The sequence below is a fragment of the Vulpes lagopus genome, chromosome X (genome assembly GCF_018345385.1).
Source record: "Vulpes lagopus strain Blue_001 chromosome X, ASM1834538v1, whole genome shotgun sequence".
In the NCBI taxonomy this organism is placed as follows: domain Eukaryota; kingdom Metazoa; phylum Chordata; class Mammalia; order Carnivora; family Canidae; genus Vulpes; species Vulpes lagopus.
Window position 1 is genome coordinate 7,670,982 of NC_054848.1, and position 17,098 is coordinate 7,688,079.

At 42.6% G+C, this 17,098-nt stretch overlaps 1 pseudogene; it reads left to right on the plus strand.

Moving 5' to 3' along the window:
• The first annotated feature begins 339 nt into the window (after nucleotides 1–339).
• On the plus strand, nucleotides 340–12,996 carry LOC121482425 (annotated as a pseudogene).
• Nucleotides 12,997–17,098: the final 4,102 nt, after the last annotated feature.

Here is a 17,098-nt window from a genome sequence, read left to right on the forward strand (position 1 = left end):
TAACTATAAAGGAAATCACCCTGACCACCTTGAAGGTACTCTCCTGTTGTCAGGACCTCAGCAGACAAGGGCTGGGGAGGCCAAATAAGCATGTGGCATGAAGTTGGGTCAGTGTTGAGTTTGAATCATTGTTTCTTCCATTTGCTAACCTCTCTGTGCCTCAGTGTTTCCATCTGTAATAATGAAATCAATAATTTATACTAACAACCAAGGTTAGCCACGAGAATGAGAAATAAAGCATGGCATTAGACAAATCCCAGTTGAGGAACATTCTACAACATACCTGACCAGTCCTCCTCAAAACTGTCAAGGTCATCAAAAATAAGGAAAGTCTGAGTAATGGTCACAGCCAAGAGGAGATATGACCATCAGGTGGAATGTGGCATTCTGGAAGAGATCCTGGAACAGAGAAAGGACATCAGGGTAAAAACTAAAGAAATTCAAGTGTAGAATGGGTGTGAGTTAATATCAATGTATCAAAATTGGTTTATCGCTTGCCACAAATGTACCATACTCAGGTAAATGTTAGTAATAGGACAAACTAAGTGTGGAGTGTAGGGGAACTCTGCACGTGTCTGTAACTTTCCTGTAAAGATAAAAGTATTCTGGGGCAGCCTGGGTGGCTCAGCAGTTTAGTGCCGCCTTCGGCCCAGAGCATGATCCTGGAGACCCAGGATTGAGTCCCACCTCGGGCTCCCTGCATGGAGCCTGCTTCTCCCTCTGCTTGTGTCTCTGCCTCTCTCTCTCACGAATAAACAAACAAAAAGATAATATAGAACTATTCTAAAATATAAATAAATAAATAATATAATAAACTATTCTAAAATTTAAAGTTTATTAGCAAAAGCGCCTAGCGGAGTAGTGCCCAGGCCAGAAGTACACGTTAACGATAGGTGTTACTGTTACTGTGACCTGCGCATGTAAGTCATCCTGTAACAAGAAGACCGTCATCTTGATTCAACATTTTCGGGAGAAACGAGAAGCTGGAAAGCCTCGGAGATTGGGGCTGAGGACAGAGAAGAGGAAAGAGAAGAGAAGAAAGGGGAGATGAAGAGGTCAAGGGCACTGTAGGTTTTTGTCTCCTGCAGACCTTCCCTGTAACTTCTGACACGTTACCCAGTTGGTTTTCTTCAGTTATTCAGTCTGTAATTACTTTCTCCACTCAATTGTTCTCTGTTCCCCCGCGACCTCCTCTTCCCCTCCCCTCCTTTGGCCTGTGCATGCGCATGCGCGCCCCCTAGAACATCCTGGAAGGCAGAGGCCTTCTCTGATTCGTCACTTCTGTATCCACTGTGCGCCGCGCGGCACGTGACACAGGCTACACGCTCTCCGCTCTCCGTATTTAGTGAATGAAGGACCGGAAGCCGCTGACCCTCGAAGGACGGAGGGAAAACCCTCGGGACTAGAACTAGAATCGCTTTCCTGCGCGTCTTCGCCTCCGTAATTGCTGCCCTGTATTGTTTTCGATTACATCTAAGCCTCGCACAGATTTGGTTAGACGAGCAGGGCAGATGTTTTGGGCTCCATTGGAGGGATGTAAACGTTTTTGAAGAAGAAGGGAGGAAAAGGAGGAAGAAGAAGGGAGGAAGGAGGGGGAAAGAGAAGAAAGACCGGTAAGATGGGCGCAGCATTCATACGGTTAGGGAACGGGCCAGGGTGTTAGTCTCCTGGGGCCACCTTAACAACCTACACACACAGAGTGATGTGCTATATGTTGGCAATCGAACTCCAATACAAAATAAAAAATAAAGCAACCTACACAGACGGGGTGGCTTAAGCAACAGACATTTGTTTTCTGACAGTTCTGCAGGCCGGGAGTCTAGGCTCAAGGTGCCGTGGTGGTGGTGGGGGGGGGGGTCCTACATTGCCGTGTCCTCATCAGGTGGAGGGAGCTGCCGTGTATCTTTCTCTTACAAGGACCCCGGCCGTGTCAGAATAACATCTCACTCTCAGGGCTTCACTTAACTTCAGTTACCTCCGTAAAGGCTCATCTCCAAACACAGTCACATCTCAGGTTAAGACTTCAGCTCATGGGGATCCCTGGGTGGCGCAGCGGTTTGGCGCCTACCTTGGCCCAGGGCGCGATCCTGGAGATCCGGGATCGAATCCCACGTCGGGCTCCCTGCAGGGAGCCTGCTTCTCCCTCTGCCTGTGTCTCTGCCTCTCTCACTCTCTCTGTGTGACTATCATAAATAAATAAAAATTTAAAAAAAAAGACTTCAGCTCATGAATTTGGTGGGGGGCATGACTGAGTCCTTAATAAGATGTTCTCTGACAAGGGGCAACAGGGTTAACAGGATTGAGCTAGGGGTCAGCAAACTAGGGCCTACAGGCCTTATCAGAAGGCCACCTTTATTTTGTAAATAAACTTTTATTGCTGCGGGGCCACACCCAGCATGGACAAATTGCCCAGGCTTCTGCTAGGAGGCAGAGTTGAGGAGCTGCCACCCAGTCGGATTCCCAAAGCCCCAAATATTTACTCTTTGACCCTACATGGAAGTGCACTGACTCTTAGGTTAGGCCAGCATAGGATTGCTTGTTTGACATGCAAGATGACCCCTTTGATTGCATTCTTGCCATTTCCCTGATGAGGCAGTGGAGACTAAGAACTGGCTGCCACGTTCATAGCCTGCATGAACTCGAACATTCGGAAAGTTGCCCTTTCCAGGCCCCACCACCACAGGACCCAAGGCTTTTCTCCTGGACCTTGGAATCGTGTGTGGATGTGGCTGCCAGGCCTATGGTCCCGTCAGCACCACAGCCTCCCTGGCAGCCTCACAGATTTGTCACTCAGGCCTGAAGGTCCCGCTGTGTCCATTCACACCTTTCTAGTTTTGGCTTATAGCTATTTTAGGTCCTTGGTTTCTTGAAATTTTTTCTTTCAGTTTGTTTTGTGCCAGGGCATGTGTTTTGTATGATTAGCATTTACATAGAAAGCAGATCACTTGAATTAAGGGAGCCTTGCAAATAATTATGTAGACCTTAAGGGGTTTCCAGGGATAATTTCGGGACTGTTAGTCCTAAATGCAATTGCTGGTCCTTTTCATTATTAGACAGGATGTTCCCTTTTCAGCATCTGATAGTGAACTCAGGGTTCTTTCGTTATTTATTACAACACGGGTTCCTGTTTATAGAGGCGTTTGTCAATAGAAAACAGTTCTTAGATCTTCCTTGAATTAGCGGAGACATTCCTCAAATGTGAATCCAGAGCCTTTTCATTAGGCCTATGGTAGAATTTAAGAAAGCAAAATTGCAATTGGGCTTAATTTTACTATTGGCTAATGGATCTCTTATGAGGACTTGGCTTCTTGATCTTCATGTCCATACAGACAAATGATCTGCATGCAGTGTTGCTGCTTTCATGTGTCCAGCATCATTTCCTCCGAGGAGCATCTTCATTCCGCTTCACCTGGTCCTATGTGGGCTGCCAGTCACAACATTCCAGGCCCCTGCAGCTCCTACGGCCCCATTCTACCCAGAGATACAGCAGCTGACCCAAGGGCAACTGTGTGACCCAATAGGAGCGAATTCCCCCAGAATGTTAAAGAAGTTGAGAGAGAGGCCATCAAACCAAGGACTGGGCTGAAGGAAGGACACAGAGCCCCCCAGATCTTGCGGTCTTATGCACCCTTGGACTTCCTAAGCATGTGAACCAAATAAATTCCTTTTTCTGCTTACTTAATCCAAGTTGGACTTCTCACTCAAAACCCAGAATGTAAAAAAAAAAAAAAAAAAAAAAAAAAAAACAGAATGTCCTCACTAATATAACATATTTCCAGATTTTCTGAGTGTCCTCAGAAATGTACTCAGAAATTTTCTCAGTGTCCTCAGAAATAGGCCTCAGCCACCCCCAGAGGGCACAGGGCACTAGGCATTGGGACATATGAGTCCTCCTCCTAGGTGCAATCCTAGAACTCCTAGGCCATCCCTCTGCCTGCTCGGAAGGCGTTAGAAATGGGCAGCCTATGGGACACGGGACGTAACATCATTCTTGGATATGTGTATGCCTTCTGTTATGCATAAAGTGTATTCTGGGCTCACCTTCCTGAGTTCTCCCCGTCCTTTGGCCCGTCTTGGAGTAGAAGAAAAAGTGTTGATCTGGAGAAAAGCAGCAGCCCAAGTAGGATTAGCCACTAGGCCCACAGCACTGCTAATGCCTGACAGAGTGAGCTAGCCATAGTCTAGTGCCAGGGCCGGACCCCAAACCTACCAGTGAGCCCAAGAATGGCCTATGTAATCAGGAAGGAGAAATACGGCCCAACGCACACCACCAAATGGCTGCAAAACTACCCCCTCGGTGAAGACACATTGTTTTCAACTCCTTTGTTTTCCAACAGATACTTCTCTGAACCTGTGTAAACTCTGCCCCACTAGATCCTTCAACTGTCACCTGAAGTGTTAGCTATGACTCAGAGTTTCCTGAGATAAACTCTACAACCTCCCCCTGTCCACACCAGCCAAAACTTGGAGCCAAGTGGCCGGGAGATACCTTAACGCCATGTGAACTGTGCGCTGACGTGTGCCTGCAGGTAATGAGAAATAAGTACACTTCTTTGCTGTCTCAGTTCTTCGCAGTTTAACTTGGCTTCCTCTGTTTCAGACTGATGGGAACCGAAGTCAATTCTTAAGACCCACAAGGAAGGAAAGCTCTTTGTGTTAAAGGCGGTCCGCCAAGGTGCTAATTCCATCTTTGGTAGGTTTTTCCCAGGACTGTGTTCCTCATCCAGGAATTTCTCTGAGCTTGGTGGTTCGCACGTCCAAATTCCAGCTTTGAATAAATAAACCAGCTAAAGTGCTGGGGTGCCTCAGGGAATAGCAGGGTGGTTTCTGAACCTCCATCGCCCCCCAGTGGTAATTTTTTTTTGGTCAGGGATTTTCTTATTCCAAAAGGTTTAGAATTTTTCTCTATGAAGCTGTTTAAAAAAAAAATTTTTTTTTTAAATTCTCACGCTGAAGATTATGGTTTGCGTGGAGGTGTGTTAGTAACATCAAACTAATAGATTTATGCAATTGACAAGAAATATGCAATTGAACAGATCTCACCTATGGGGGTGCCCCTTGAAAATAATTCCTACCTATCATAGCTGCAAAGTCCAATGTGAAAGTAATTTTCTCAAATAAGCCTGAGTTTTTTTTTTAATTCAGAGTATCCAGACCTGGGTTTCCATTTTTCTGGTCCATTTTTTTTTAACTTGAAAAAGAGAGAGAGCCCGAGCGGGAGGGAGGGGGAGAGGGAGGGGGAGAAGCAGACTTCCTGTAAGAGCAGGGAGGCTGACATGGGGCCTGATCCAAGGACCCCGAGATCATGACCCCAGCCTAAGGCAAACGTCTAATCAACCCAGGCACCCCTTTCTGGTCCAATTAAACCACTGTTAATAACTATGATTTTTTTTACTTGTTTTATCCCTTTGTAAACTTTTCTACCATAAAATGTCTTGTAACATTGTCCAAGGAGGTGAGGAAACACTCAAAGCCAATGAAAATGAAGGTTTATAAACCATGTATGTATAACTTTGCAAAAGCCAACATCAAACCCACACAAATACGTACGTAGAAATATCACTGTCAGTTTGGCAAGACTTTCAGCAGATTATACATACTATGGCAGAATCAAATGAATAAAAGTTTCAGTGATTTCAAACTTCAACCAGATGAAACTAAAAAACGGGTGAGAGAAGTGCCCTAAGTCATCAAACATAGTTTAATGACATTAAACAGTCTCAATGGTCAGTAGGGACTGGTGTACGAGATTTAATTCATCAGCCACCCATTCACCCACCTACCACTCCACCCCCTCATCCATCCTCCCACCTACCCACTTAGACAGGTTGAGAAAGGTATCCTATGGAAAACAAAGGAGAAAAAGTGGGTCTTCAGAGCAGGGATGATCTTGCAGTCACTTGGTAGTGTGCTGTGGGCTCTGTTTCTCTTTCCTGATTACCTATATCCATCCATCTATACACCAGGTATGTGCCAAATGCTGTGTGAAGTGCCAAGGAGAAGAGATGGATAAAATGCATACCTGCTTCCATGGTGCCAGAAGCAAAAGAGAGTTTTCAGGTTTTTCAATCTGGTCTCTACTCTGAGGCTCCATTCTCAGAGAAGGTGGAAATAACCAGTACCAAATTACTAAATCCAGAAAAGACTCTCAGTGAGTGGCATCCAAATGGCCTAGAGACCTAGCTGGCCTTGGTTGCATAGAGATGAGAACTCATGCAGCTATAGCTATTGAATGTTTTTCTCTGAAAAACAAAAGGTGGGCTCTTTGGGATTCAAAAAAATACAAACTATTGTGAGAGAGAGAACATATGTTACATACAAAACAGCCAAGGAACACTTTTATGGCATAGTAAGCTCAAAATTTTGCATTAAATACAGCCAATGCTTTTTATGGCTAGTATAAACTATTTCACCTGGCTTTCTAGAAAAGGAAGAACTAGAATTGAGGAAAGCAAGTCCAGACTAAAGAGGCTTACCATCAGCCCAGAAAAGGGAAGGTTCTTGCCTCCCTACCCACAATAGAGTTTGTATTTCAACACAGTTTTCAGATCACAGTGAATTCTTTTGGTTCACCACCTGCTATTCCTCTCCCCCAGGCCCTTTTTAGCTTAGAGGCCAGCCTCATAGCCCTGTAAATAATACTAACCCAGTGCTAACCTCCTACACACCAAGCATTCCTGCCACTCCTAAATCCTGAGTGGAAGTACATGTCCTTCAGCTTCCTCTACTTAGATCTTGTTTCCTTTCCGGATAGAAATTCTCTTCCTCTGGCCACTGCCCACCCCCCACCCCCACCCCCCGCCCTGCTTTGAAGGATAAACTTCATCAAATCTCTTTTAAATCCCAGTGGTCTGGGGGCCTCATTATTAGTGCCAAAGCACATCTTTTAGTGTGCATCTAGCATATCTTGCACATAGTAAGTGCTAAATAATTTGTTAAAAGTAGGGGAAGGTGGAATGGTGGGAAGAGAAGGATAGAAGGAAGGATAGTTAGAAGGAAAGGAGAAAGCGAGGGAAAAGAGAGAATAACATAGAAAGAAAGGAAAAGTAGAAAAAAGAATTATCGTACAAGGACCTGATGTTCCCACTAATAAACATCATCCAACAATGAAATACTCCCTTGTCCTCATTAGCAAATGACATAAGCATGCTGCTGAGGTATCTTTTCAGGGACATATATGAAACAAATTAATCTATTGGAGTTAATGGTTTCAAATGATGGTTTTCAGATACTTCGGGGGCCAGGCTGAGCTGTTCACTGTTACAATAAAATAACAGCCACACACAGACACACACACATTAATTTTCAGGAAACCTTTAAATGAACAGATAGAACGTTCTTAATTTTCACCCTTTTTCTACCACACAATTCTCACATATGTTGTCAAGTACTCACAAAGAACAAAGCATATGAACGCACATGGTGACAACCAAAAAAGTCAAGGGGAGTTCCCAGAAATGGAATTTCTTGTAAATATTTAACCACTAGTATAAGACACAATCAGTTGTTTCTATTTCACCCAATGCAATGAAATATGTATTGCATGATGTTCACAAGAAGTACAGGTGCATTTCCATTTTAGCAGCCACCCCTCAGTGTTCAGAATTCTAACACCATAGCAGGCTCACCTGGGGATAAATGTATTTGTACAGGGGAGCTCTTGTAGGTGGTCCTCAAACCACATCAGTGTACACACTTCTTTCTCACCTCAGGTGGCTCAGTGTTCAGCATGGCAATACTACAATACTACAAAAAGCAATGAATTAGAGAATGAGGCCACTTTGAGCAATTATAAAGGAATTTTTAAAAATAAATCAAGTTATTATTGAAATTGGTAGGTAAATTAAGGTGGGGCTAATTATATTATTATTGTAAATAGTGGAAGAGTCATACTCATCTCTTCTAGTCGCTAAATATAAAGCTGAATTAGTTTAGGGTAACTGAAAACTTTAGATAAATGCTCTTTCTTCCACATGAAAGAAGACAGAGAAGCAATTTTCTCTCACTATGAGTTACTTTAACGCAGAGCTTCTTGAACTAGATGCAGTGGAGGACTGGGGTTTTTTTTTTTTTTAATTTCTAATAAAAGACCTGTTTCTGTAAAACACTAACAAAATTTTTTTTTATTTATGATAGTCACACACACACAGAGAGAGAGGCAGAGATAGAGGCAGAGACACAGGCAGAGGGAGAAGCAGGCTCCATGCACTGGGAGCCCGACATGGGATTCGATCCCGGGTCTCCAGGATCGCGCCCTGGGCCAAAGGCAGGCGCTAAACCGCTGCACCACCCAGGGATCCCCTAACAAAAATTTTTTAAAAAAAATACTAATGAAATAAAAAGCAAACATACAAAACACAAGCCAAAGTTCAGATTCACCAGATACAAAACCACTCTTTTAAACTGCTAACAAAAGTTTCAAAATGCTTTCTCTTGATCTTTACATTTTTAAATGAACAACACAGAGGGTATTCTAAAACCTTGGCATCCAAAGTATGGTCCTTGGACCAGCAGCACTGGCATCCCTGGGCACTTGTGAGGGCACAGACTCTCATCCTTCCCCTAGACTTACTGAATCTGAATCTACATTTTAACATGATCCTGGATGGATCTGTGTGCACTTCAAGTAGGAGAAGCATCTGTCCAAACTATAAAATCAAAAGCAACTCTACAGGCACACAGACATATACATATAACTTTAAGACCACAGAATGTTTTATTATCAACTCACCATTTTTTGTAATACGTATTTAATAAATTCACCCTTAAGCAAACTTTATGCCATTGTCAGCTAGGCCTGGCCTCCCTATCCCCTGGAGCTCACGATCTGATTCACTTGAATCTCCAGATCCACGGAAGATCAAGTTTCCCTAAGTTATACGATACTTCCCAGGGACTCATGTTCCCATGGTCACCTCTGCCTCTGGATTCCTCTTTCTGCCTGTGCTGGCTCAGTTCACGTTAACTTAGATAGCAAACCACCCCTTTTATCATCTTCTATGAAAATCCATTCACCAAAGCATTTGGTGATTTTGTTATGACTCATAATAGAACAGAGACATATGGAGACTTTGTGAACATGATTTAAGAAAACTGTATCTATGCCAATCCAAAAATTAACACAATGTTTCATGGATAATTAACACTAGGAACATTCCCACAAGATTTTGAAATGTCCACCACCACTTCTATTATTTAATATTTTGCTCGAAGTCCCTAGCCTGTGCAATTAGCAGCACCACGAAGTTCTAGGTGTTAGAGTACGAAATGAGAAAGTAAATTATTGTTAGTTCCGATGATATGAAAGAATCCCTGGAAAACCCAATATAAACCAAATATAATAAACCAAAAATATAAAGCAAAGACAATAAGAAAATTTAGACATTGTAGAACATAAGGTGAATGTAGCCAATAGCTTTCATAAATATGCCAACAAGTTTGAAGACCTAAGGAAAGAAAGGATTTCCCTCCCATTGCAACAACAAATTTTAAATACCAAGAAATAAGCTCACAAAAAATACTTAAGATTTGAAGAAACACTTAAAAATCATACTGAGGGACACGAAACAAGAACTGAACATTTGGGAGCATCCTGCATATTCATGTATAGGATGACTCATTTTTCAAGAGTTCTAGTCTTCTTAAATTAATATATAAATTCAACATAATCCTGATGAAATTACCATCCAGATTTAAAAAAAAAACTTGACCAGCCAACTACAAATTTCATTCAGAAATGTAAATAAGCAAAAGTATCAAGAAAAATTCTGAAAAAGAAGTATAATGAGAGGCTAGTGATTTGCCAGATGGTAGCAATACTTCAATGAACATGGTATTAGTGTGTTCATGGATAGGACAATGGCTCAGAGTAAAAAAATTCAAAAATATGTTCAAGAATACATGGACATTTAATGTCTTAATAACAAGGACACATCTCAAATCTAAGTATGTGTGAGGGGTGTCTAGAGAGATAGTTTATTGGATAAATCATCCTGGGACAATTGAGTGACTGAAAAATACTGGGGGATTAGAGCTGTAACTTATTCCTTACACCAGGATAAATTTCAAATATATTAATGTTTGATTTTTTTAAGATTTTATTTATTCATGAGAGACACAGAGAGAGAGAGAGAGGGAGAGAGGGAGAGAGAGAGAGAGGCAGAGACACAGACAGAGGGAGAAGCAGGCTCCATGCAGGGAGCCCGATGTGGGACTCATCCCCGGTCTCCAGGATCACACCCTGGGCTGAAGGCGGCGCTAAACCGCTGAGCCACCCGGGCTGCCCTACAGTAATGTTTTAAAATAAAAATAGAAAACTTTTTAAAACTTGAAAAAAATATGAAAGAATTTATTTAGAACTTAAAAGAAAGTACTTCTGAATATACTATAATACCCAGAAACCATGAAAGAAAAGACTGCAAATTAAGGTGCACAAGCCAAAACACGAGAAAAATGACAAACAGAAAATATGCCTAACTCATTGTTATGGATTAAACTGTGTCCCACTCGAAATTCACATTTTGAAACCCTAACCCCAAATATCACCTTAAGGATAGTAATCTTTTTTTTAATATTTTATTTATTTATTCATGAGAGACACAGAGAGAGGCAGAGACATAGGCAGAGGGAGAAGAAGATTTTCTGAGGGGAACCTGAGGCAGGAATCAATCCCAGGACCCTGGAATCATGACCTGAGCCGAAGGCAGATGCTCAACCACTGAGCCACTCAGGTGCCCCTCAGGATAGTAATCTTTAGAGAGGTAATTAGAGTTTAAAGAAATCATATGGAATTAGACAAATACCGTACGATTTCATTTACATGTGAAATCTGAAAAACAAAAATCATAGATACAGAGAACAGATTGGTGGTTATCGGGGAAAGTGGGTTGGGGGGTAGGCAAAAAGGGTGAAGGAAGTCAACTGTATGATGATGTATGGTAATGGACGTCTTGGGATGATTGCTTTGTAATGTATGCAAATATCGAAGTGGTGTATTGTACACCCGAAACTAATACTATATACCAATTTTAATGAAAAAAAAGAAAGTAAGTTAAACAAAGTCATAAGGGTAAGATCCTACTCTGATAGGACTGGCATCCTTATAGGAAGAGATACCAGAGAGCTCCCTTTATCCACGTGGACAGAGAAGAGGCCAAGTGAGGACACAGCGAGAAAGTGGCTGTCTGTAAGCCCAGGAAGACAGCCCTCACCAGAAACCAGCCCTGATGGCATCTTTTTTTTTTTTTAATTTTTATTTATTTATGATAGTCACAGAGAGAGAGAGAGAGAGAGAGAGAGAGAGGGGCAGAGACACAGGCAGAGGGAGGAGAAGCAGGCTCCATGCACCGGGAGCCCGACGTGGGATTTGATCCCGGGTCTCCAGGATCGCGCCCTGGGCCAAAGGCAGGCGCCAAACCGCTGCGCCACCCAGGGATCCCCCCTGATGGCATCTTAATATTCAACCTGACCTCTAGCCTCTGGAGCTGTGAGAAAATAAGTTTCTGTTGTTTAAGCCACCCAATCTATGTTATTCTGTTATATGGCAGCCCAAACAGACTAATACACTCATATTGTAGAAAAAGAATTAATTTCTTTACCATGTAAGTAATTCCTACAAAATCAGTAACAAACAGAGCAATATACCAGTGTTGATGAAGGTGTGGGGAAAGAGGCACTCTCATACATTCCTAGAGGGAAGTACCAATTGGTACAACCACCCATTGAGGGTAATTTGGACATGTCTATCAAAGATAAAAGCAAATTACTCACAACCCAGCATTTTAACTGCAGGTGTTTATTCCACAGATATGCTCAAAGATATGAGAAATGATGTAACTACAGTATTACTCATCATAATATTGCTTGTAAAAGGAAAGTATTAGAAACAATCCCACCAATTACATAAATTATATTAATCCAGAGAATGGAACAGTATACAACTGTTAAATAAAAAGGAAAAGGATAGTTTTATATAACTATATGGAAAACCTCCGAGATATTTTAGGTAAAGAAAAACAAGGGTGAAAACATTCGGTGAAGGCTTTTCCATGGTACCCAGTGACAGGTCTGTGCAGCGTTGCTCTGTGTTCCCATTGTAACTTAAAGGGAAGCCTTCACAATGTCTGGAGAACCCTGATGTCCTGCAAATGAAGGACGAGGATGTCCTTGAATTCCTAACAGCAGCAATCCACTTAGATGGCACCAACCTTGACTTCCAAATGGAACAGGACGTCCACAGAAGTGATGGTATCTATATCATAAATCTGAAGAGAACCTGGGAGAAGCTTCTGCTGGCAGCTCATGCCACTGCTGCCATTGAAAACCTGGCTGAGGTCAGTGTCACATCATCCAGGAATCCTGGCCAGTGAGCTGGGCTGAAGTTTCCTGCTGCTACTGAACCAGTCCTATCTGCTGGCTGCTTCACTCCTGGAACCTTCACTAACCAAGTCCAGCCTTTCTGAGATCAGTAACCACCAGCAGTCTCAGCTCCCAGAAAGGCTGCCTCTGTGCTATGGGGACACCACCATCCCTTGCAACAATGGGGGGGGGGCCTCACTCAGTGGGTCTGGTGTGGTGGATCCTGGCCCTGGAGGTTCTGTGCATGCGTGGCACCACTTCCCATGAACACCCATGGAAGGTCGCACATGAGTCCTACCTCTTCAGAGATCCTGCTGAGATTGGAAAGGAAGAGCAGGCTGCCGCTGAAAAGGCTGTGGCCAAGGAGGAATTCCAGGGGGAGTGCACTGCTCCAGCTCCTGAGTTCACTGGTGCTCAACCTGAAGCGGCAGACTGGTCTGAAGGTGGGCAGGTATGCTCTGTGCCTAGTCAGCATCCCCTCCTGGGGCCTGGAGCCCCCAGCTGGCCACCGAAGACTGGTCTGTGGCTCCCACTGCTCCGGCCACTGAGTGGGTAGGAATAACCACTGGTGGTCCCATGCCGCTCTTCCACAAAGGCAAGCAAAAAGGACAGATTGACAGAAAATTAACAGTTTCTTAAAAAAAAAAAACAACAACAACAAACAACTCTGTGAAGTATGATACCACTTGTGTAAGAAAAAAAACAATGGGGATCCCTGGGTGGCGCAGAGGTTTAGTGCCTGCCTTTGGCCCAGGGCGCGATCCCGGAGACCCGGGATCGAATCCCACGTCGGGCTCCCCGTGCATGGAGTCTGCTTCTCCCTCTGCCTATGTCTCTGCCTCTCTCTCTCTCTCTCTCTCTCTCTCTCTCTCTCTGTGTGACTATCATAAATAAATAAAAATTTAAAAAAAAACTTAAAAAAAAAAGAAAAAATAAAAAAAAAACAATGGAAGTGGGGAGAGAAGAGCTCTTCTATTGCACATGACAGTGTCTGCTACACTGGAAGAACCCCACCTAGCCTTTAAAAGTTGATTCAGGGTGATGGCTGCCCAACACTGTAAATGTGCTTAGTGCCACTGAATTGTATATTTAAAAATAAAGTAGTAAAAAAAAAAAGTCAACTCAGAGGTCATCTCCTCCAGAGTAAAGGCCATGGCTAAATACATTTTCCTTATATTCCCACAGCAACTTTATAAACTAACTACCATAAATGAAATTGGCTGAAGGTATGTTTTATCTTGCTCTCTAGGGTGTTGGTGAGGCTATTGGTGGGGACCATGCCCCACCCATACCGTGGACTCTGAGACTGGCTCCATACCCAGCACACAGCAGGCACTGAGGAAATATTTCCCCGACAGCCTGTCCTACAGACTTCAGACTCAGGACTGCAATGTCAACTTCTGCTGAGTTTGCAGCCTGCTAGCCAGCCCTGCACATTTCAGACTTGGCAACTCTCACTACTGGGTAAACCAATCCCTTAAAATTAATTTGTCTAGAGATGGATGGATGGATAGATCAATCTCTTATTTGTTCTGTTTCCTTGGAGAAGAACCCTAACTGATATGGCAAGTAAGATAGAGAGCTGGGGACAAAAGAACACTCCTCAGATAACCTCATGCATTAGGCTTTCTACTGCAGCTGCCTCTGCTTCTGATACAATATTAAGGGAGATGCAACTGATGACAAACCATGAGAAAATTGGTAGAAAACCCCAGAGCAGAGGAGCAAGTGTAACATATTTTAGCATTTATGTTAATGATGTAGTTCATGTTTTATAATTCGCAATGCATTTCTCTAGATATAAAGCCTTATAGTGTCATTGCTGAAGAGGGAGAGGGAGAGACAGAGACAAAGACAGAGAGAGAAGAAAAATTCAAACCTTTGTTACATTCTGATTATATCTTTCAAATATTTGTACCAATAACTCTGCATTTAGAGCCTGTATATCTTTGGTTTTCATTGCATAAGGAGACCATGAAATAAAATGATATCACAAACATCTGTACCTACTAGGATTCAAGAGTTAAAATGTGAATTTTGATATCTCCCAAAGCATATTTCTGGAAAAACTGCATCTGATGTGGTGATGGTGGTGGTGGTAGAGAACCGTTTGTCACCTTGGCTTTTGTGGCTTTAATTCTTCAATCCCACTGTTGGAATGAGTCCAAACCACTCAAGAGAGCCTTCTCATCCTTCCTCCACAGTCACTCATACCTCACCTTCCTGATTTTTCTCACATTATTTACTTCTCTCTAATTTATTAATTCACAATGATTACAACAAGAAATAAAACTGCCAAAGAAGCATGAATATATGTAGGTTGGCTAGTCAAGCATTCACTTCCTAGTAGGAAAATCCAACTAAAACCAGAAGGTTCTTTGGTAAATATAGAATGATAGAGAAAAAAACAAAAGCCTTGAAGGATGTAATCATTCATACTTGTGGCTTCAATACCCAATTATACCTAGTGATTTATGTTAGTTTATTTGCAACCGGCTCTCACTTTCCTGAGTTTCAGGTCTGTTTTCTGAGCTGCTTCTTGGATTTCCTTGGGAGGGACTAGAAAATGGTGGGCTACAAGGGGAATTGTCGGAGAGAACAGGAAACTGTGAGGGACCTGAGGAATTGTGGGAGAGACCAGGGAGTTGGGGGGGGACCAGAGGGATTGTGGGAGACCAGGGAATTGTGAGGGACTAGAGGGCTTATAGGAGAGAACAGAGAATTGTGGGGGACCAGAGGAATAGTGGAAGAGCAGAGAATGTTGGGAAACAAGGGAATTGTGGGAGAGAACAGGGAACTATGGGTATAAGGAGGGAATTGTGGGAGAGAAGAGAGTTGTGGGAAAGAACAGAAAATTGTGGGGAAAACAGGGAGTTGTGGGAGACCTCAAGGATTGTGGGAAAGAACAGAGAACTCTGGGGGACCTCAGGAATTGTGGGAGAGACCAAGGAATTGTGTGAAACAACAGGAATTGTGAGAAAGCCTGGAGAATTGTGGGAGACAAAGAGAATTATGGGAGAAAACAGAATGTGGGAAAGAACAGACAATTGTGGGAAATAAGGGGAATTGTGAAAGAAAACAGAATTGTGGGGAACAGAGGGATTTAGGGAGAAATAGGGGATGGTGAAAAATAAGGGTGAACTGTGGGAAAGAACAGGGAATTGTGGGGACCAGAGGAATTTGGAAGGGGGAGAATAGAGAATGGTGAGAAACAAGGGGAGTTATGGGAGAAAATAGAGCAGTGTGGGGAGCAGAGGAATTGTGGGAGAGAACAGAATTTGGGGGACCATAGGCATTGTGGGTGAGAATAGAGAATGGTGGGAAACAAGGGAAATTGTTGGAGAGAACAGGGAATCATGGGAAACAACAAATTGTGGGAAGGAACAGAATTGTGGGAGAGACTAGGAAATTGTGGAAAAAAGGAATTGTGGGAGAGAAAAGAAAATTGTAAGAAGAAAAAAAAACAATTGTAAGATGGAACAAGAATTGTGGGAGAAAAGAATATCATGGGAGAAGAAAGAATTGTGTCAGATAATGGTGTACTGGATAAGAGAATAAAGAATTGTTGGAAATAAACAGAGCTGTGAGAGAATGTAATTGTGGGACATAAAGGGAACTGCGGGAAAGAACAGAATGGTGGGAGTGAATGGAGAATTGTGCTTGAGAGGAAATTGTGGGAGGTGAGGAACTATGGATGAAAACAGAAAATGGTGGGAGAGAATAAAAAGTTGTTGGAGAGAACAAAGAATTGCACTTGAGAGAGGGAATTGTGGGAAAAAACAGGGAATGTGGGGCAAAAGGGAGTTGTTGGAGTGACAGGGAATTGTGGGAGTCACAGGGAAGTGAGAGAGGGAAGGGAGAATTGTGAGAGTGAGTAGAGAATTGTGGGGAAAACAATTGTGGGAGAAAAAATTAATTCTGAGGAACAAAGACAATTGTTGAAAATAGGGAATTATAGGAGATAAGAGGGATTCGGGGAAAGAATGAGGAATTCTGGAAAACAACAAAATTGTGGGTGTGATAGAAAATTTTGGGAGACACATGGAATTATGAGAGGGAGAAGAGAATTGTGGGAGAGAATCTCACTGTGGAAAAAACAGAAATGTGAAAAACAAGGGGAATTTGGGGAAATAACAGAATTGTTGGAGTGATGTGGAATTGTGGGAGAGAGCTGAAAATTGTGGGAAAGAATAGAGAATTGGGCTTGAGACACGAAAATTTTTAAAAGATTTTATTTATTCATGAGAGACAGAGAAAGGCAGAGGCAGAAGAAAAGGCAGGCTCCCCTCAGAGCAGGTAGCCTTAGGTGGGACTCGATCTCAGGACCCCAGGATCATGACCTGAGCCAAAGGCAGACATTCAACTGGCTGAGCCACCCAGACCCCCTTGAGACAGGAAATTGTGGGAAATCAGTTGCATTTCCATACCCTAATAATGAAATATCAGTAAGAGAAAGTAAGAAAATAATCCCACTTATAACTGCATCAAAAAGAAAAAAAAATACCTAAGAATATATTCAATCAAAAAGGTGAAAGATCTGTATGTTGAAAACTATAAGATATTAATAAAAGTCAGAAGAGGACACAAATAAATGGAAAGATACTCCATACTCATGGATTGGAAGAATCCATATTGTTGAAAGGTCCATACTATCCAAAGCATTCTAGACTCAATGCAATCCCTACCAAAATTCTAATGGAATTTTTCACAGAAATAGAACAATCCTAAAATTTGTATAGAT